This window comes from Physeter macrocephalus, chromosome 6 (genome assembly GCF_002837175.3).
Source record: "Physeter macrocephalus isolate SW-GA chromosome 6, ASM283717v5, whole genome shotgun sequence".
Classification (NCBI taxonomy): Eukaryota; Metazoa; Chordata; class Mammalia; order Artiodactyla; family Physeteridae; genus Physeter; species Physeter macrocephalus.
This window is the reverse complement of record NC_041219.1, coordinates 40,743,349-40,765,595: the sequence shown is the minus strand read 5'-3', so window position 1 is coordinate 40,765,595 and position 22,247 is coordinate 40,743,349. Positions and strand designations below refer to the sequence as shown.

General features: G+C 45.7%; 1 protein-coding gene across 1 annotated transcript in view; it reads left to right on the top strand.

Moving 5' to 3' along the window:
• The window catches only part of LARGE1 (LARGE xylosyl- and glucuronyltransferase 1), a 404,132-nt gene that overhangs the window by 299,591 nt on the left and 82,294 nt on the right, over window positions 1-22,247 (top strand). The gene's annotated exons all lie outside the window — the stretch shown is intronic.

Genomic DNA, 22,247 nt, shown 5'->3' with positions numbered 1-22,247 from the left:
CCTGGGCTCCTGCACCCACCCAGCGCCAGTCGTTCTCCCTTCCCTCTGTTCCTTGAACACGACCCCTGTGAGCCTCTCCGGCTGCAAACTGCGGCCTCGTGCCCCCACCCTGCCTTCTCCTTCTCCACGGTGTTTATTGCCATCTGGCCTGTGATCATTCTGTCCATTTTCTTCTTAGTTATCTGTCTCTTTCCATGAGGATATAAGTTCCTCAAGGGTTGTAATAATTCTGTCTGTTAATTTTCCTGCTTTATCTTCTGTACCTAGAATCATTCCTGGCATGTCCTAGACATTGAGTAAGTATTTGTGGTCGAATGAAATAAATAATTTTAAAAGATGCTCTTTTGAAGACAGTGACATAGAACAGCGGTTATCAGTGGGCGTTGATGGCAGATTTGGTGCCCCAGGGGACATTGGCAATGTCCAGAGACATTTTTAGTTGTCACAACTAGGGAGATGCTCTTGGCCTTTAGTGGGTAAAGGCCAGGGAGGCTGCCACATATCCTGCAGTGAACAGGAGAGTCTCCTACAGCAAAGAATTGTCCAGCCCCAAATGTCAGTAGTTCTGAGTCTGGGAAACCCTGACATAATGTGATGGCTGGGAAGTATGGAGGGAATTGGATTCTTCTAGAAAGAGCCGTCTTTTACAGAAGGGTTCTCTGAGGGAATAACATTTGAGCTAAGGACCTGAGAACTGGAAGTTGTAGCCATGCTACAGGAGGGCTTGATCTACAAGATCTAGAATAATAGCATTCCAGGCAGAGAGAGAGGGGCAAGTGCAGAGACCCCCGAGCAGGAGCGGACCTGGATGTGTGTGTTCCTTTCACATCATCATGCCTCACATCCCCTGGTCAGAGACATCAAGCAGGCCTTCACCAAGCCCCAGATGATTAGCCCATGTCTGGGCCATTCCTGTTCCCCTCGCTACACCCTAGTAAGGCTCAAATCAGATTCTCCAAGTGCTCAGATTCAGAATGCCATCGGTTCTGCCTTCCATGCCCTCTGAGCTCTCGAGTAACATGCCTTAGAGCCATGCATCTGGTCCTGTGTTCCCGCCTTAGCTCTAGAGTTTGTAAAGACCACCAGCAGCCCAGAGTGAATCCTGGCAGAGCACAGCATCGGGGAAAAGAGTCTTCCTGGGTTGGCCTTGGCTAACCCTCTAGTCACGTGGCCCCTGCTCTTCCTTGGGCACTCCTTCAGCCCCGCTGGCCTCCTGACAGTTGCGCAGCGCATTCCCACCCTGGGCCCAGCCCTCTGTCCAGACTGCTCTTCTGCCAGCCTCCCACACTGCCCCCGGCTCGGCCCATTACCTCCTTCTGTCCACTTGGATGTTATCTCCTCATGGTGGGCTTCCCTGACCCTCTTATCCAAAGTAGCACCCTCGATCCCCTCACTCAGATTTATTATTCTTCATTGCACTTTCCAGCAACATTATAAAATATATAAATGAAATAAAAATATCAAATATAAAAATCAAATAAAATTTTCATTGTTCCCCTGCTGCCTATTTTGTAGGCAGAATGGCCCCCCCGCAAAGAAGTCCACACCCTAATCCCTGGAACCTGTGATTATATTATGTTACATGGCAAAAGAGACTTTGTAGCTGTAATTACGGGCCTTAAAATAGGGAGATTATCCCGGATTATCCAAGAGGCCCAGTCTAATCACAGGAGTCCTTAAAAGCAGAGAACTTCCTCTACCTAGAAGCAGAACAGATATTGCAGAAGGGACTTCAGATTTGAAGCATGAGGAAGACTCACTGTGCCTTTACTAGTTTGACGATAGAGAGGACAAAGTGACAAGGAATGTAAGTAGCCCTTAGGAGCCAGTAAGGTCTCCCAGCTGACAGCAAACAAGACGGGAGCTCAGTCTTACAACCGCAAGGAACTGAATTCTGCTAACGACGCGATGAGCTTGGACTAGATTCTCCCCCCAGAGCCTCCAGATAAGATCCAAGCTGGCTGACACCTTGCTTTTGACCTTGTGAGAGTCCAAGCAGAGATCCCAGCCCAGCCCAGCCCCTAGATTTCTGACCTATACAACTGTGAAATAATAAATTGATATGTTTTAAGCTCCTAAGGTAATTTGTTACGGCAGCAAGAGGAAACTCATATCCCTGACTTTACCCATAAAAATGCAAGTTCCATGAGGGCAAGGATCTTGTTTTGTTTACTCCCGTGTCCCCGCCTGGGACATGGAAAGCTCTCAATAAATATTTGTTGAATGAGTAAGTGAATTCCAGCCTTCTTCTCTCCTTCCTTTCTGGGCATGGAAGGGAGCGTGGAAAGCTGTTGGCGGGAAACATTCTGTATTCCCAGTTCTTACCGTGTTGTGCATTCAGTAGGCAAAGCCCTCGGCAGGTACTGGCCTGGCATTGGACCCTGCACCAAGAGCAGAAATTAAAAATAAGATGTAGTCTCTGCTTGCACCATCATCACCCCCTGCTCCCTACAGGTGGTCCACCGTAGACTCAAAGATCAAGAGGTTAAGGACAATTAAATGCCACGTGGTTGGCTGCTGTGATGGAGGGGCACATCCATGGTACGGAGAGCTAAGGCAGAGACCTGCTTGGATGCACTGAGAAGAGTGTCAGAGCCAGGAGGGCTGTAAGTGGGGAAGGTGGAGTACATGTTCCAGGCCAACAGAGCAGCAAGTGTCAAAATACTTGGCAGGGTCAGGGAACAATGCATAGTTTGTCTATTTAATTGAATCAACGTGGACTCTGCCCACTATACAGGGAGTGCCTAAGTGCCCAAACTCTGTCTCCATCCTTTCTAGTAGAATGGCCTTGGGCAAATCCCTTCATCTTTTTTCCATTTTGGGGGGTTTTTTGGCCGACTTTCCTCATCTGTACAATAGGGGCGTCAGTATAGACTCACAGGATTGCTGGAAAGATTAATTGAATGGAAATACCTGGCAAACAGGAAGCAGTCAATACAAGGTAGCTAGGATTCCTGGCCCAGCCGTGGAGATAGATGGGAGGTTCATGCAGGGTAAGCAGTGAGGCTGGGAGCTGGGTAGGTCTAAGGTCTGAATGCTAAAGAGGCAGTTCAGCTTTATCCAGCAGGCTGGTGGGGTTTTAAACAATGCACAGTTTAGCTCCAGGCCCTAGGGAGAAACCACCCTCACCCAACATCCTCTTCCTTCTTTATTGTCTCCATTTATGTCTTGTCCCTGAGCCAAGTTTTCATCTCCTAACGCAGACGAGCAGCCTGAAGTACCCTCACGACGCAGCCAAGCGCAAGCCCCACTGCTTATTGGACTTGGCTAGGGGGACCTCTAATTATACCGAGCTGCTAAAGAGTTTTCCCAGCAGCATCCTGAAAAGATGGCAAGCTTGCCCATAGCCCGCCCTCCTGAGCCAAAGCCACTGTTCTAGAAGAGTTACTCTGCCATTGCTTCCTCCTTCCCCTTGCACGGCCTCACGGGAGAGAATGTGTATTTAATTTGAGGCTTCCAGAATCTGACCTTCGGTGCAAGAAGACTGCCCCCAACTTCTCCTCACCCTCTAAGAGAGACCTTTTCGCCTGAACTATTTTCCTTATAAATGATTCTTTCTGTTTCCTGGGTAGTTCTGATGGTAGTCTTGTGGTTTTTCTTCCTCTTTGATAAGTAAATCACAAGGCTTCTGTGTGCTGCATAATGGGCAACAAAACAAGGAGAAACCAAAAGCAAAACCAAAACTTTTCCACTGAGCTGGCCCTCACCCGCCATTGTCCAGGTGAACTAGAATGGCTGCCCCTGTCGAACTGGAGAACAGGACACTGGGCGCTCCTCCTGAGTTTGTCGCTTACTGCTTGTGCATCTGGACTTAAGGCAGTCAGTCCATCTCTTCAAGCCCCAGTGTCCTCTTCTGTGAATTGAGAATAATGATGCTGTCTTAGTCCTTTCGGGCTGCTATAGCAGAATACCGTAGGCTGGGGGCTTATCAACGATGGAAATTTATTCCTCACAGTTTTGGGGATCAGCAGATTGGAGGTGCCCGCAGATTCTGTGTCTGGTGAGAGCTTACTTCCTGGTTCATAGACGGCCGTCTTCCTGGTGGAAGGCATGAGGGAGTTTTGTGAGATCTCTTTTATAAGAGCAGCCTCCAGAACTCTGAGAAAATTAAATTTCTGTTGCATAAACTACACAGTCCATGGTACCTTGCTATATAGCAGCTCCAGCCACCTAACACGGAACCTAATTTCAGTTTTTTTGTTTTGACATAGGCAGGTGGTCTCTGACTAAAAGATCCAGCTAGGCCTTTGAAGCCATGAGTGATGGACCAGTGGCCAAGTAAAGCAGAGCCCTTTCCTTGCTGTGGGTAACTCTACCTGGCTCTGGCATTTCAGCTCTGGGGCTAATTGAATTGACCTGGCCTGTTAGTGGACATTTCCCGAAAGTGTTTCTGCCCTACTCTGTTGATCCATGCAAGGTCACTGGTTTCTGTGTCACTCACTCAGGTCCCAGCCACCCTGACACCTGTGTTGTTCAGTTTGCAGTGCAAGGGAGAGAGAGGGAACATGTGATCCTGAATCTTCCTGCCGTAAAGAAAATAATCGGGTATTCATTCAGTGCACGGTTTCCTTGAAGGCGTATTTATGATGAGAAGAGGCATCTGATTTCCTGGAGGTCTCTCAGGTTCACAGTCCCCATCTCTTCGACTTGACTCGCACATTCGTGTGCATTCGCTCACTCACGTAATCCCTGTTTTAGAGGAGCCGATGGTGGCACAGAGAGGCTGATTGACTTCAGAAGTTAGCAGAGCTAGTGAACAACAGAGCCCTGTGCTTAAGCCTACCTTTCAGTCTCTTCTCAGGGCTTCGGTGCTTGAGATTGGTGGAGCAGTCGCTGAGATCTGTCCCAGAGGGTTAGTCCATCCCCTTCCCCGATACACAGGACTAGACAGCTGTGGACCACCTTGTAAGCTGCTGCCATGTACGAATTGAGGGCCCAGTATTGTCTTCAGATCACCAGCAAACATTCACTGAGCGTTTACTTTGTGCCAGGCCTATGCTAAGTGCTTTTCATGCTTTATCTCATTCGGTTCTCGCTATATTCTATGTAAGGTTTACGTGATTATTCAAAATCATACTTTAGAACATACTTCAGAATCATGGCTGCACATTGAAATCACCTGGGGAGAATTTAAAAACTGTGAGTCTAGGGCTCGCCTTAAACCATCAGAACCTCTGATATGGGACCCCTCCATCAGTGGTTTCTAAAACCATGCAGGTGTACACCTAAAACTAACATAGTATTGTAAGTCAGTTATACTTGAATAAAAAATAAAAATAAAATCATACAGGTGATTCCTACCTACCAGATATCCTATCTACTAGATAGGAATGCTTCCTTATCTTTCCAAGTATTGCATTATAAAGACACTCATTTGCACTTTACTGCCTTTCTTTGGAAAGGTACTAAAGGAAAGAGTACCTTTCCTCTTTATCCCCTTTGTCCTGTTTTCCTAACCATCACTAGACTCCAGGACTCCCTAGGTATTTGAATTTGTGTATATTCATTCAGCTCGAGATATTTTGAGTATTAGCTGTGGCTAATATCAGGCCCCACGCTAGGCTCTGGGGATGCTTAAGTGACACCAGAATCCTAGCCTCAGACGGCTACTGTCAAGAAAGACCTAGGATAATGCCCTCCAGATTCATCCACAGTATCACAAATGGCAGAATGCTTTTTTTTTAAGGCTGAATAGTATTCCATCGTGTGTGTGTGTGTGTGTGTGCGCGTGTGTGTGTGTGTGTGTACACACATTATATATACACATATACTGAGGAAACATTTTCTTAATCTTCTTCTATAGGTAGATATCATCTCATGTTTTTCTTTATCCGTTCATCCTCAAAGGACTTGTACGTTTTTCCATATCTTGGCTATAATGCTGCAGTGAACATGGTGTGTAGCTATCTCTTCAAAATACTGATTTCAGTTTCTTTGGAGAGTTACCTATGTTACCCGTGTGAGGCGTTGGATGCATTAATGGTCTTGATCTTGATAATCATTCTAAAACATATATGTACATCAGATCATCATGTTGGACACTTTAAATAATATAGTTATGTGTCAATTATTCCTCAATCAAGTTAAAATAAAACCTTAAGAAAAGACTGAGGATCAATTACAAGGGATTATCATACATACATGCCCGGCTGGAGGAGGTGCAGGGATTCCCCTCCAGTGCTTTGTTTGCACCGCTGTCCTGGTCTGGATTACCATCCTGTGCTTTCCCTGGGACTGACAGAACCCAGCCAAACAATGTGAGTGACATCATAGAAAAGGAGAGAGCCGCCTCCTAGCCATCTCCTTGAGAGCTGTTCCGGTCAACCACCTTTATGCTTAGACATCCCCGCCTCCCCCGCCCCCGCCTCGTCGCCCTGGGCCCTCAATCGCCCAATCTCCTCTTACAGCCTATGCGACGGTTCTCCACAGCAGGTCAGAGGTGTCTGAATCAGAATGGCAAGGCCGATCCCGAATTGGTTAGCAGAGCCCTGTGGGACCTGCTATAAGTAAGGGAATCTCAGCTCAGACAATTATCTGAGAGAAATGGCTCAAGTTGCTGTCCTTCCCAGGCAAGCTTTGCCGGTCGGACCCACATGTATTCAGCGCAACCTGAATGCCCAGCGCAGCACAGCGCAGGCAGGCTCATCGTCACCTCTGCTCAAGGGGACCACAAAAGTGGTAGAAAACATGACTCCTGTCTTCAAGAAAAGCCTAGCATCAAGTTGCAGCAGCGGCAAATATACTGAGGAAACCTTTAACCCTTAGTCTAATTCAGAGTCGATTTCATATCTTCCTAAGGAATGTTTAACTGTTTACAGCAGGGGCTGGCTCATACCAGATTTACCCACCACCTGCTTTTGTTTGTCTCAAGAGAGGAATGGTTTTCACATTTTTTTAACAACTGAGAAGAGAAATCAAAAGACAAGTGTGTTTTGTGGCACATAAAGACATGAAATTCAAATTTCAGTGTCCAGTAATGAAGATTGATTGACATACAGCCACACCATTCATTTTTGTTTAGTCTGTGGCTGCTTTGGGGCTAAAACTGGCAGAAGTTGAGTAGTAGTAGCCAAACAGAGACTTTTTGGCTCACAAGGCCAAAAATATATAGTCTGGCCCTTTAAGAAAAAGATTACCAGTGAAAGCTTGCAGCTTAGCAGAAAGAACATAATTTGGGGAATCCAGACTTGGATCGGGATCTTGCCTGTGCCGCTTAGCTCTCCACATCAGGAAAATGAGAATAAGAAGATGTCCTTGATAGGCTGTTGTGAGGAGTAAATAAGCTATTGTAAACATAGCACAGAACCCAATGATCTAGAACTAGTCTAGATGCTCAATAATTATTGGTTACTTTCACCCAACTTAGTTGTTATGCAAATATGATTTCTTTTCTCGGCACTGAAAGGACAAAATTGCATGAGATCTAGTCTTGCTTTTAACTGGAGAGAGACGTCTCCAAAGATAAAGGGGAAAGGAATGGAACTAATGTATGTATGTGATCTGTTAAACTCTTTCCTCCCCACCTATGAGGGAGAAAGGGAGGGAGGGAAGAAAGGAGTTACAGGTGTGAGTACTCCCTAAAGTAATTAACCAGGATTCTGTGGTTGAGGATATCCGGAACAGACCTCTCTTGAGGAGGAGATGCTTTAGCTGAGACCCAAAGGGTGCACTGGAGCTGGCCATGGGCCTGGCCTGGAAACAAGAACCCATCAGCCCCAGTGGGGGCACGGGCTTGCCTTGTTCTGGAACTGACTGCAGGGTGAGGGGCAGGAGAAGCTTGAGGTGAGACTGGGAATCAGGCAAGAGCTTCCTGGGCCGTGATGGGATGCTCTGGAGTTTGGATTTTGTTCTGTAACACAGTGGTAAAGACAGCCCCTAGCTGAGAAAATCAGTGATCTTTTGTACATTACTAATTAGTAATAAGGCCTAGTGTAAGATTAATTCCTATTTATCATTCCTCGATCAATACTAATTTTACAGGACACCCCCTTGCATTTCAATAAGCTATTTATTACTGTGCTTTGCTTTGCCTACCCATGTCTGATCCCCTCTCCAGATGTTCATATGATTGTAGGACCTCAAGGGACACAGTCCTAATTCTGTGTTCCAACTGTGACTTAGGTGGCTAGGGCAAAAGGGACTCCCAGTAGCCTTCACTTATCATTCAGTATTTCCTAGAGAGGTATTTATCGCTACATCATCTCTCCGCCCCTCTCTCTGGCCCCTCATGGCTCCTTCAACACACAGATGGGATAATCCCGATGGCTCTGGACTGTGGAGCATGGCCGTTCCAGCACCTTCTACTGCTTTATCTTACCACACTACTCCCCCATTTCCTCCCTTTTTTGGAATTATCACCAAGAGGTACCTCAAAATCTTTGTGTAATTAAAGTAAAAAACTTGTATTTGAGGAAGATATCCACAGGAGTAATTCTGCACAGGGTAGAATATTCCCCAAGGGAAACTTGCCTCTGGAGAAAAGAACTGTATCGTTGCCTCCATTTCACAGATTAGAACAGAGAAGTTAAGTGACAGTCCCAGTGTCACACAGCCAGGAAGGATCAGAGACCAGATTCAGTCCCAAGTCTGTCTGACTTCAGACCCTAGCTCTTTGCAAAACCCTCTGCTTTGGCCCAAAGGTAGCAAGTGGGCTAAGGAGATGGGCCAGAGAGAACTTCCTGATGCAAAGTTTGTGACACTTCTGGCTATGATTGGGAGATGGACAGTCATTTAACACAAGAACAGTGTTTTGACTTCCTGGCCTGATTTGTCCTGGCTCCACCCATCCAGGACGAGCTAACTGCACTGCACAGAGCCTCTAGGATCTCTGTTTTTAAACCAGTTTATTTGTGTGTATCAAAGCCCTTTTTACAATTAGCCATTCAGCAGGTATTAATTGAACTTCTGTTAGGTACCTCTGGGCGGGTCCTCTGTCTTATTTCTGAGCTCATTCATTTATTTATCAGCTCAGTTGTAAGCATTCTCTGGGTCTGTGTGCCAGGCCTGCCATAGGGATGGGTTCTCCTGCGCTGGAGAACTCAAGAGGGGACCCCGAGCAGCAAGATGAGTGGTGTAAGGGAATAGCTGGTGGGTGGAGAAGAGACACGTGGCCAGCTGTGCTGTAGGGTCCAGGAAGGCATCCAAAGAGAAGGCTGGGAAGGACAAGGAGCAGAGAGAGCAGGGGGTAAATGGAGGCAAGAGGGAGAAAGAGCAAATTATATTTAGCTCAGTTAGAGCTCAGAATTTCATGATTCTTTTCTTCCAGTGTTATAATTGACATGCAGCACTGTATAAGTTTAAGGTGTAGAGCATAATGATGTGACTTACATGCATCATGAAGTGATCACCACAGTGAGTTTAGTGAACATCCATCCTCTCACATAGATACAAAAGAAGAAGAAAAAATATTTTCCCTTGTGACGAGAACTCCTGGGATTTACTCTCTTCAGTTTCGCATGTAACATACAGCAGTGTTAGTAATATTTATCTTGTACATTACATCCCTAGCACTTATTTATCTTAAAACTGCAAGTTTGTACCTTCTGACCACCTTCATCCAATTCCCCCTCCCCATATCCCACACCTCTGGTAACCACAAACCTGATCTCCTTTTCTATGAGGTTGGTTGGTTGGTTTTTAAAGTATAATTCCATGATTTTAAAGAGATTCATAATTGTTCAGAAGAGATCCAGTTATAAGAGGGCTGGGGGGAAAAAAAAAGGAAGCATGGCTTAGGATGACTGCATGCCCTTAAAAGCCAACATCAGGAGGCCAGCAAATTCCTTTATTTTCTGATCCCCACCCTCCCAATACAGGGTCCATCCATCTGGGATCCTCTCTGGTTATCGTGATTCCTAAGAGTCCCCCCGGAACAATTGCTGACAGGTACAGCTCTCACCACGCCTCCCCTCCCCCACTTAACGGAAGCAGAAATTTGTTTCTGGGGAGACATCTCCCCCTGCGTTAAAGAGCTCCTTAAAAGGATAAGGGGCTTGGTTCCACTTTTCCCCACCCACTTCCTTCTTTCTGCGTTACTGGAAAAGTCATCAAGGGAAGGACACTGATTACTCTTGCCCAAAAGCTTGAACCAGGGATCATTTTGCACATTCTTTAAAATGATTGACACCACAAAAAAGCTGGGTTTAGTTCTCCCTTCTCTATCCCCAGCACGCAATGCACACCCCGCTAATCCAATTTGGAGGAAATCCTCTCCCATGAATGGGACAGCCTGTGGGTTTGCCACGTCAGGGCTGGCAGAGAGCAGAGAGCACATTCATTCGTGAAGGTTCAGACCCCAAAGGGTTACCACGGCCTCCTTGCCTGCCAGATTCACTTTCTAGTAGATAGGGCCCTTTGTGTGCCCACGGGAATAATGTTAACAGTGCTAGCTAACATTTATTGAGCAGTTGTTATGAATGTGATACCTCAAATGGATTATTTACTTGTTTAACGTTCACAGCAGCCCAGGAGGCAGGCAGGCACTCCTCACCGTTCTGCAGTACATCAGCTCGCTCGGGGCCTTTGCACTTGCAGCTGATTCTGCCGGAGTTCTTGCCCCATTATCAGCGTGGCATGCCCCCTCGCCTCCTGCAGGTCTTTGCTTAAATAACATCCCCTTCTCAGAGAAGCCTTCGCCAACCACCCATTGAAAATCTCAACAGGTCTCCCACCTGAGTCTTCCTGCCTTTCTCTGCTCTATCATCATCATCATATATCATCTGTATGTTTAACCTACCTACTTTGCTTATTGTCTGTCTGCTATTCGTGTAAAGCCTCCACGAGGATAAGGATTTCTGTTTTCAGAATGGGTTCTGGTACGTAGGAGACTCTCAACGGGTATCGATTGAGTGGAAAAAAAAAATGTCATATCGCCATAACCATTTTACAGGCTAGGAAAGAGAAGTCTACAGACATTCGCACACGGGCCCCAGGTTCTATGGAAAATAAGTAGTGGATCCAGAATTGATCTTCATCTCGGGCCTCCAAGTCTTTACAACACTACAGGGCCAGCACTCGACCAAACCCAAAGCCTTCTCTAGAACTATGGTTGTTCAACAGGAAACAAGGAGACAGAACTGCCTACTCACCCCATTGAAATGTCCCCTTGAAGTCAGCTTTGGTACGATAGGGATTCGCATTGATGGAAGAGCTATCTCAGCCCCTCCTCTGCTCTGGACACTTGCTTATTGAGATCCAACTCCCTGGAAGGAATTCACTTCAGTTCAACACAAGTGCTGGTCATTAAGCTCATCTTGAGCAGACCAACTGTGTGCTGTAGATGGTGTTGGAAACTGTGGGTTCAGAGGCCGTGAGATACAGGGCCGCCTGTACGTATCTACACTCACTGCATCTTAACGCCGCAGGCGTAGACTGGGTCACGTAGTGCTTTTCTGCATCTGGTTTCCTGTGCTAGTCACGTCCTACTTCATCTTATCAACAACGGTATTAGAAAATGCATGGGCTTGGGAGCCGGATGAAACTGTGTCTGGGTTCTTCCTTATTAGCTTCTTAGTTACTCAGTATTTCTGGGATGTTTGAAGGAATAGAGGGGATGGGTATCCCTAGCACAGTACCTGGGGCCCCTGCCTGGGGCCTGGCAGGGACCTAGTAGTGGGCTGCTGCCAGCTTTGCTAGCTATCAGTGTCATCATTTATTTTTGGTCGGCTTATGAGTGGTGGAGTCAGTGCCTACAGGTGAATAGGAGCTTAGTTGGGGTTTTAAAAAAATGTGCCCCAGGTAATAACAGTAGCACTTATTTCATTGAAACTAGCCTTTGTGTTAGTCACTGTGCTGAGTGGTCTGCTTTATCTTTCTTAATCCTTATCACAGTCCTATGAGTTATTATTTATACCTATTTTACAGAAGAGTACACTGAACCGCAGAGCAGTAATTAGGTCACTTAACCAAGGTCAGGCAGCTAGTAAGCACGGAGCTGACATGTGGATTTCGATACTGGAACCTTTGATCTCTGTGGCCAGATCCCCACGTAATCCAAATATGGGGCTCGGGAAGTGACTGTCTTCTTGCCGTCATTCTCAAACTAGTCAAGGAAGCAACAAAAAGTACCAAAGCTGGAGTCCAAAGACTTACGTTCAAGTTCTTACTCTGCCATTTGCATAAGCGTCCTGACCTTATGCAGGACATTCAGCTCACTTCTCTGAGTCCTGGTCTCCCCATTTATGGAAGATGAAGAGATTGCCCTAGATGATGTCCGGGGGTCCTTCCTACTGCCTGGGCCTCTGATTCAGAGAGACAGCCCCTTCTTTCAGCCTGCCGCAAGCCTGCAGGATCAGCCACGCTGCCATTGGAGTCAGAAAGACCTCGATGGAAACCTCAGGTCTGCCGCTCATGAGCTGTACAACCTCAGTTTCCTTACATGTGAAAGAAGCGTAACCATCCCAATTTCACAGGGGCAGTCAGGGGATTACATGAAATAACATACATGTAAATAGTCAGGATCCCATCATCTTACCAGGTAATTCAAGGTATTTTAATGAAGGCACTGTTTATGGAGTGGACAGAGAGCACTGAAGGTGTCGGCAAGGAGACTGAGGCACCAGAGACCAGCAGAAGCAGCAGCTGTTACCAGCTCTAGGCCAGAGATACGTGTTAGTTTCCTAAGGCCGCCATAGCTAAGGACCACGAACTGGGTGGCTTAGACGGCAGGAATTTATCTTCCTACCATTTTGGAGGCTGGAAGTCCAAGATCAAGGGTTGGTTCCTTCTGAGGCCTCTGGCCTTTCCTCGTGAGATGGCTGCCTCGTCCCTGTGTTTTCACATGGCCGTCCCTCTGTAGCTGTCTGCCCAGGTTTCCTCTTCTTATAAGGATGCTGGTCCTACTGGATTAGGAACCTCCAATGGCCTCATTTTCAGTTAAAACCTCTTTAAAGACCCTACCTCCGAATATAGTCACATCCTGAGGTCCTGGGGCGGGGGGGTTAGGACTCCAACGTATGAACTGGGGGAGAGGGGCACAGTTCAGCCCATAGTCAGATACAAAGAAGAGGTGGTGCTGCCAGACACCAGTGAGAACTAGAGCCGTGGAGGTGGCTGCCCAGAGGAACCTGCAGGGGAGGGGAGACAAGAGTGCCCAGACTCGAGAGTGCGCAGGGAGGATGGCACCCTCCTTCCCCCCACCCTCCAGTCTGCAGTCCGTCGCGATGCTTCCGGCGGGGAATCTGCCACCGGGGATCCCAGGCGATTCCGTCCGTGATGGCCGTGAGCTCTGCATACCTCCCCGGCTCTTCTTTCAGCGCGTGCTTGTTCCTCGTGTGCGTGAACGATTGAATGATGAAAAGATACGTAGCGTGCCCTTCCGTGCGGGGTCACTTTGTTTAAGTTGGAAAGGGCAGGAATGCTTCTTGCCCTTCCACAGTCCATTAGCTCGGCGCTCAGTCAGCCCCTAGCGCACGTGCAGCTGGTCCGCACTGCCCAGCTATCTGAGCCGTCTCACCCTTCTTGGTGAGCAAATGAGACATCATCCTGTGCAGTGAAGCGTCTAGCCAGGCCGGTAGGGAGATGAAGGCTCATTATTTGTTAAAAATTAAAATCTCCATTCCGACAAGCCAGGCAGCAGATCGGACTTCTGTTCAGGGAGAAGTTCTTTTTCAGTACCTGATAGAAAGCCCGTGGGGCTGTGGACCCCCAGGCAGGCTCTGTGGTGCTGTGCTCGGCTCTTGCATCTACCTCTGGCTTTTCTGAGCATCAAAACATGCTCCATTTTGTTCAGTGGTCATTTTAAGATCAACACCTTGGACACTCTATATTTTTCTCCTATACAGTTCCAGAAAATACTTTCTTCAAACTGAAAGAGACAGGCTGGAGAGTCTTTAGTAACTACCTTAACTACAGTAGGTTTGCACTCAACAGAAATGCATACAAATGACGCCAAAAGGCATGTTTGAGAATGTTTATAACAGCTTTCAGAACTGGAAGCATCCCACGTGTCCGTCAGCAAAGTAATGGATAACTAGGGTGAGACATATTCGTAGTGTAGGTAACAATACAGAATTAAATGAACAGACTACAGCAACATGCAGTAATGCAAATGGGCTTCACAGAAATAATACTGAGCCAAAAGACCAGTCATAAGAAGGGTAAATACTGTATGATTTGCTTTATATATGATTCAGAACCTGATAAAACTGAACTCTGGTATAAGAATTCAGGATAATGGCAGGACATTGGGTGTACATGTGAATATAAGGGGGATTCTGGTCTATTCATGATGTTCTGTTTCTTGGTCCAGGTTCTAATTACAATGGTGATTTCACTTGGTGAAAGTTCATCACGTTGTGTACTTAGGATCTGTGTACTTTTCTGAATGTATATTACACTTCAGTAAAAAGTTTACTTATAAAAATCTTGGTTAAAAAGTATTTGGCAGCCACCAAAGCCTTTATGTTCCCAGTCCTACCACAGTTCTGTTCAGTGAGAGGAAGAGATACGGTACAATTCTGTTCTCTTAAAGGACCACTCCCCAGGACATGAGATCTGAACCCAGCTCCTTTTAAAGGAACCAACCTTGCTTGCACAGAACACACCTCTCTATTTCAGTGCCCACAGCACCGCCAAATGCTTCAGAGCAGGGACCACTGTGTTTTCCATTTCTGTGTACCTAGTGCCTGGCACGTAGAAGTCGCCTGATGGACATTTATTGAATGAATTAATGAGTGAGTGAGTGACCAGCCTTTTATAAGGTCTGAGCAGCCCTTTATACTCCATCCATCCACACTTTCAGAAATCCCAGCAAAGTCAGGGAAGGCTTCAGATGGAAGGAGTTCCGTGTTCTCTCTCTGATAAAGAGCTTTTGAGAAGAAAAAACACTTATAAATTAAAAGGTTCTACTTTCGCTTTTTATGATCAAAAGTTGAGTCCTAGGTAAAATCAGCAGGGGATTTTAAAGTAAATGAATTTTAATAAACTCACCTTCTGTTGGGTCATCATGCATGAGAAGAGAACTCTAGAGCTTCAAAGCAGAAGAGAGGAAAGTCGAAATTATGTGGGTCATTGTCATAAACATTTCCAGGATGAGGGCCAGCATCTTCCCCAGAGCCTCCTGTGTAGCCAACCACTCAGTGCCCACTTAAAGTTTTGTTTCTCTGGTTCAAGCCAATGAAGCCACAAGAAATGCTAAAGGACCAAAGAATAAATCTTCATTTTCGTGTATCAGCCCTTACAGTGCAGGTGGAGAGCTGAGGAAATGCATGTGGGAGTGAAGGGAAAGGCAATATTCTTCCAGCTTCCTGGGGGAGAGCAGGGGCGCGGGGAAGAGGTCCTGGTAAATAAGTCTAGAAGGTGTTGGATGTGGTATTAACCACCTTTGAGATTCGCCGTGCACACTGATAAAACCAACACTGTTCAACTTTATTTAACCCCACTATCTCCTGAACTTATTTAACACAGCTAACCCTGCTTCCCGCAACACCTATTAGCATCCTGCAGAAGGCCATGGAAAACACTGCCTTGAGGAATAAAAGGTTTAATCTGAAACCTGCTCTGAACTGGTGTGAAGGCATCAGGTAGCCACTTTGGACCTCAGTTTCTTCTTCTGAATTAAGGAAGCACGTGATCGGAATTGACAGAGTCAGTTCTAGCCGTATTCTTTAGCTTGGCTGAAGCGTGAAAGCTGGCTCCATGGAAAGAAAGAAAGAAAACAATGGCAGAACCTCCTCTTAAACAGCAGGTTTTCATAACATGAGCTTAAGGTTGTCCATTCACTGAAAGGGTTTTAAGGTGTTCTCCTGGCCTGCAAGAGGTGGTCCAACACAGGCTGAGAGGTTGTGGACTCAGATGCAGAAAGAAGAGGATTTCTGTGCCGTGTGGGAGGGAGAGTTGATATAAGTTAGCTCTGGAACAGTGTGCTGATTTAAATATTTCTTGACTGCACCCCATGGTCCCTTATACCGGGTTAGAACCCACCTGTGCGAGCAGCTTCAGTCACACAGGGCCACCCTGCCTCTCCTGGCCTTGTATGTTTGGTCTCTCCCAGGTTCTGACACATGCAGTCTGGTTCTGGCCTGTGGTCTTCACAGAGTCCCCCAAACATTCACATTACTGTTCCTCCAGGAGCTCCCTGACATGTTTTGGTTTTAGGCCACCGATTCAGCAAAGTCTCGCCATATTTACTATGGGCATGTACACAGACACACGCACACCAGGAGGCAGCATGGCGTGGCTGAAAGACCACAGGTCTAAGAGTGAGACTAATTTTGCCACTCACTAGCTCAGTGCGAGCCTTAGTTTCTTCATCTCAAAAATGGGGATAATTCCATCGACCTAGCAGGCTTGTCGTAAGCGTCAGAGGTCATCTAGGCGATGCACCTTGTCTTTAGGATACAGCAGTTGCTTAATAAATAGTAGGTGACAGTCATCAGCATTGTCACCATTTTTAGTCTGTTTTCCCTTTTACAGTTGCATTGATAAAAATCAATATCTGGCTCATTTTTTTAAAAAAGCATTATTTTCTCTCTCCACATCCACATCCAGCTTCCTTTCCCTGCCATATTGGCTACCGAGATGTCACTGCATATTCAGTTTGGGAAAAAAAACGTTGTCCTCTGATCCACAGATGAAACAACGCCCTTCCTCTGGACCAGATGTTCACAGGAGAAGCCTTTAATTTTTAATTTATTTATTCATTTATTTATTTAGTGTTGGTCTCTTAAGCTCCCACCCAGCCCAGCAGGAGAAGGTAAGGCTGTGTGAGCCCCACGCATCCCAGCCAGCTCCGTTGGGAGGGCCTTTCAAATTCAAGGCACGCTGCCTCTGTGCAGAGTGCTGGCCTCCAGGGCAAAGGGCTTGCGCCATGCTCCCAGACCCCAGTGGCAAGTATGGAAAGGGCAGATCACGTAGCAGCAAAGGCCAGAGTCAAGCTTTTTGGCACCCCTGTCCCCCTGACAGCAGGGAAACAGTGTCAACGTCTGTCTGGGGGCACTTATTCCAAAGGCAAAGCTGTGTTGTTTCAGCTTGAAAGGGTCCAATTTCAGAAGGAGCCATTTTCATCATTTTAACTAGTGTTCACTTAAAAAGCTTGTTCCCACGTTGCGTGTGTGCACATGATTTGTATTAATTCGAGTGGGAATCGAGCAAGTTTAATGAGTGATAATTAGGTACCTTAATGAAGAAATGTATAGTCTCTGTAACTGTTATTTACAAACTTTTAGGTACCACTTCATATTTCCAAAGGCCTTCACAATCATTAATTAGGGTATCTCCCCAGCACCATAGGAGTCAGGTCAATAAGTAGTTAGAGTTACGTTTCCCTGGAAATGTTGTTTTTTAGCTCTTATACAATCTGGGTACAAACTCCCAACCTTTGAAGAAACAGGCAGATTCTCTTATAAGTACATATTCGTGTGATTATATTTGACAGCTTAAACAGACTCCTTAGCTGCTTAAGAACGTAATTTACTCACATGATGGTTCTTGGGGTGGATTTTCTTTCCATCAATTTCTTTTCTTCCTGTGGGTTGTATCCCTTAGTGGCCACTTGCAATAACCCCAAGGGACATCTTAGTCATGCTGGTGCTGACACCCTAAGTGACTATTGACAGAAGACTAAGAAGCAATATGGACCTGGCAATATGTCACAATTTTTAAGTGTCCAGTGCATTCTGCATGCACAAGGAGATTTTTAGAGAGACCAGTGAGTTCAGGCTCATAGAGGAGTTTTGGGTATGGACATTTATTCTCAATGACTATTTCTCAAGTCAGCAATATTGAGTACTGTTCCTACTGTACTCAGTACTGTACTCAGTACTTTTTTTTCTTTTGATGTCATAGAATCTTTACTTCAGGATAGGAAATAATAAATCATGGCATATACCAGATGCTTTTAAAGATATAATTTTTAAGTCCTTATAATCATCTTGGAGTTAATGTGGGATTGTCCCCTTATTACAAATAAGGAACTGGGGCTCAGGATCCCAGTGACTTTTTGAAAGAGATATTGCAATAAGTGATCATATCAGGACTCAAACCCAGGACTTATGTTTCCAAGTCCAGCACAGCTTTCATGTTACATACAGCTCCCTTCTGTGATAGCTACAAAAATGCCTGTGTTCCTGGAATTCATTCTACTGCATCAGTGTGAGGATACGGGGATATTTATTACACAAATAACCTGTGGTTAATTATAGATTTATGAACAAAGACAAATGTTGTCACCCATGCTAGACAACTTTATGCAGCCTCCTTTTTTTTTTTTTTTTTTTGTGGTACGCGGGCCTCTCACTGTTGTGTTGTGGCCTCTCCCGTTGCGGAGCACAGGCTCCGGACGCGCAGGCTCAGCAGCCATGGCTCACGGGCCCAGCCGCTCCACGGCATGAGGGATCTTCCCGGACCGGGGCACAAACCCGTGCCCCCTGCATCGGCAGGCGGACTCTCAACCACTGCGCCACCAGGGAAGCGCTATGCAGCCTCTTTTTAATTGTCTTTTTTGAGAGAAGAGAGGGAAATGGGTCATTACATTTTAAGGTCTGCTATTCAAATGTGGTAGAAAAGATCTGCTGCCTGATTGACATTCACAGCCCTGGAGGGAGACGTCTGTCTGGCCTGACCTTCAGCAGGTAATCCTCTGCCTCTTTTAGATTTCAGTTTCGCCATCAGTTATTTCAGGAAGTTTTTCTCTAATGCTCCCCCCACACCCAGATCACAATCAGTTCCCCTGTCCCCGGCTCCCATGGTTCTTCACACATCTCCTCTCTGTCACTGTTTTCCATTTTCTTGGTTACCCATCTCCCTTCCCTGTTAGGCCTTGCTCCCCAAGAACAAGCACTGTGTTTTACAAACTGCTGAGTCCCCAGTTAACCCAGTGAATAGAACTATAGGAGTTACTCAAAAGGTACCTCTAAAATGAATTGTGTGTACATTGTATTTCAACGTCTGTATGCGCTGCAGTGTGCTCACCACCCAAAGTTTAGTTTCCATCCATCACCCTACAGTTGACCCCTTTTATCCATTTCACCCTCTCCAACCTTCCCCTCTGATAACCACGACTCTAGTCTCTGTATCTATGTGTGTATAATGTTGTACACATGAAACTTATATAATGTTATAAACCAATGTTACCCCCATCAATTTTTTAAAAAAACAAATTTCAGTTAGGTTGCACACAGTAGGTGCTCAATAAATAACTGTTGAATGAGTGAGTAAAAGAAGAGATGTGAGGGGCTTCCCTGGTGGCACAGTGGTTGAGAGTCCGCCTGCTGATGCAGGGGGCACGGGTTTGTGCCCCGGTCCGGGAAGATCCCTCATGCCATGGAGCGGCTGGGCCCGTGAGCCATGGCCGCTGAGCCTGCGCGTCCGGAGCCTGTGCTCCGCAACGGGAGAGGCCACAACAGTGAGAGGCCCGCGTACCGCAAAAAAAAAAAAAAAAAAAAAAAAAAAGAAATGTGAAAGGCACTTTTAATGTAGACTCCATGAGTCTCCGTGATGGCCTAAATTGTAAGACAGAAGGAAGATGGGGCAGTTCAAAATGTTTCAAGACAAATAGCACCATCAACACAGCAATCCTTGTACAACGTGGGAGGCTGTACCCCAGCTGAGCGCTCAGAAGTGTGCCCAGTGAATTGGGGTTAGGATGTTTATTGCAGCATTGTTTATAAGAACAGAAACATGGAAAACAGCCAAAATGTCCTTCAGCAGAGGAATGCATAAGTAAATTGTGGTGCAGCTATATAAGGAATGAATAAAGTGATTACAATGAATAAACTAGAAACTGAAACCATAACATGGTTAACTTTTAAAAGCCATAACATTGGGTGAAAAGGTAAGTTAGAGTAGAAAATATGCACTGTGAAACATACTGAAAACGCCATATATTGTTTATTAATATATGCATAGAGAATACAAATTTTAAAAACATGCAGGGAAATGAAACCCAGTCACTCCAGGATACTGGTTACCCTTGGGAAAGGGAGGGCTGCAGTGAGATGGAGGAGCTTCTCATTTACCTGTGACATTTTATTATAAACAGCAAATGTGGCAGTATATTAACATTTATTAAATCGGGGTGGTAGGTATTGGTCATATTAGTTTCGGTACTTTTCTGTTACTTTGAAATAGTTCATGCTTCTAAAAATTAAAATCACACAAAGGAGAAGGTTGGGTAACTGGGAGAAGGACCCTACATTTCTGCCTTTAGTCTTCTGTTCTGGACCATCCCCCCACCTCTTTTCAACTAGCCTGGCAAACTATATGGAGTCACATCTGCCACTTAGGACTTGCTAAGTCTTAACACCATTTAAAAGCATCAATTCTCAGCTCAGTCTCCAGAGACTGATAGACCTACCATTGATGCCTCCAGAGGCTTCAAAATGTGCATAAGTATCTTCGTCATTGTTTATAGTTTCTGCATTCCTCATTTTTTCTATATATTGGAGCATCTAGCCCTAATTCTAAATCTAATTAGCATTAGTTTCTGCAATAAGATTTAGTGAAATTCTCTTTCATATGTGTGACTGGAATCTATTTTCTCGAATCCATCACTATGTTCTCTTGTTTTCTAACGCCGTCAATTTTTCTTTCCTTTCTCCCCCAAAGAAGCAATCAAATAATACCCTGTGGTGAATTTTGCTATTTCTAAAATTCCTCCTGTATTTGGGGAACATTTTCAGTGGTGTGCTGGACCTAACTCCCCCTAGCTCAGGAGGGCCAATTGTGCTCAGTCCTTCCCAACTGCTTGTTTGATGACATCACATCAGTAGCTTGAAATCGGCCACAATGAGAGTGTTTACACCATGGCAATCAGCAGTCGCTACAAATCAAGTTTTGGGGTGTTTTTCCCCTGAAGAGCTAGCTGGTGGTTAAACATTTACCAGCCTACTACTAGGGGGCGTGGCAGTTTTCTGAGTTTACAAGGCAAGTAGCATTTTCCTCCTTTTACCCAGGTAGAAACCAAAAGTCAGAAAAGGAGAAGGTCTTGGCCAGAGTCACAGAACTCCCCAGAGGCACTGCTGGGGCTCTGGTCTGTGTGGTATAGCTGAAGAAGCACCAGCTTTGGAGTCAGGCAGATCTGAGTTTGGATCTCGTAGAGCTGCTCTTGTACTGTGAACTGTTCAAGTGTCTGACCCACCCGCCCCCCTCAGTTTCCCCACCTGCAAAATAAGGATGACAATATTTACCTTATCAATGTGCAAAAAACCTAACAAAGCACAAGGGAGATATGCAATAAATATGATTTGCCCTTCTGACTTGCAAGTTCAGATCTCTGTGTATTATCCCATTCTTCCCATAACCATATATATTTTATTTCAACTCTCTCTACCTGAACAAACACCTTTCACTAAATAGTGAATATACTTTTGGGCTTCCCTGGTGGTGCAGTGTTAAGAATCCGCCCGCCAGTGCAGGGGACACGGGTTCGAGCCCTGGTCCGGGAAGATCCCACATGCCGCGGAGCAACTAAGCCCGTGCGCCACAACTACTGAGCCTGCACTCTAGAGCCCGCGAGCCACAACTACTGAGCCTGTGTGCCACAACTACTGAGCCCGCGCTCTAGAGCCCGTGCTCCGCAACAAGAGAAGCCACTGCAATGAGGAGCCCACTCACAGTAACGAAGACCCACTGCAGCCAAAAATAAATAAAGACATAAATTTATTTTTAAAAGAATAGTGAATATACTTTTTCTCCAAGTATGTGCCACTGGAATAAGTAGAAAAAAGTCTCAGTGTTGACATTTATGTGTGATTTGGGGAATCAGTTTCTTTCTGACAATCTTAGAAAATGTACTAGGTATCAGCTAAGATCATTTTTCAACTGCCTGGAGTTTTCTCCACTGGCTGTTCTGCTGAGCTAAGCTTCCTGAGGAGGATCGATTTGGGAGGCCATCGGGGCCACAATTCCATTCACCAAAGTAACTGCAGTGGCCTGCAGGGACATTCTCTTGGCTGTTCGTGTTCTGTGCTCTGTACTGTCTCTGCATGCTCTCACTGACCTGGTGGTAGACATTAGCTCCTAAGCCATTCAGCTAAGCCAAAATGTATTTTTCTTTTTAGACTTTTACTAATGTATTTTTACCTGAATAATACATTTAGTTGTTTTTAACATTTTAAAAAATACAAAGGTGTATACAATGGCAATTTCCCTTCCTAGACAGTCCCCCCTTCATTCAGGTCCCTCCCCATGAAAACTAACCCCCAAAAAAGAAGGTGGAAAGGAGGAGGAAGCAGCCTCTGGCTGTTAGTTTCTTATGAACCCAAAGGCTCTTGGAGCCCCATCTTGAACACCCAGCATCAGCACAGCCT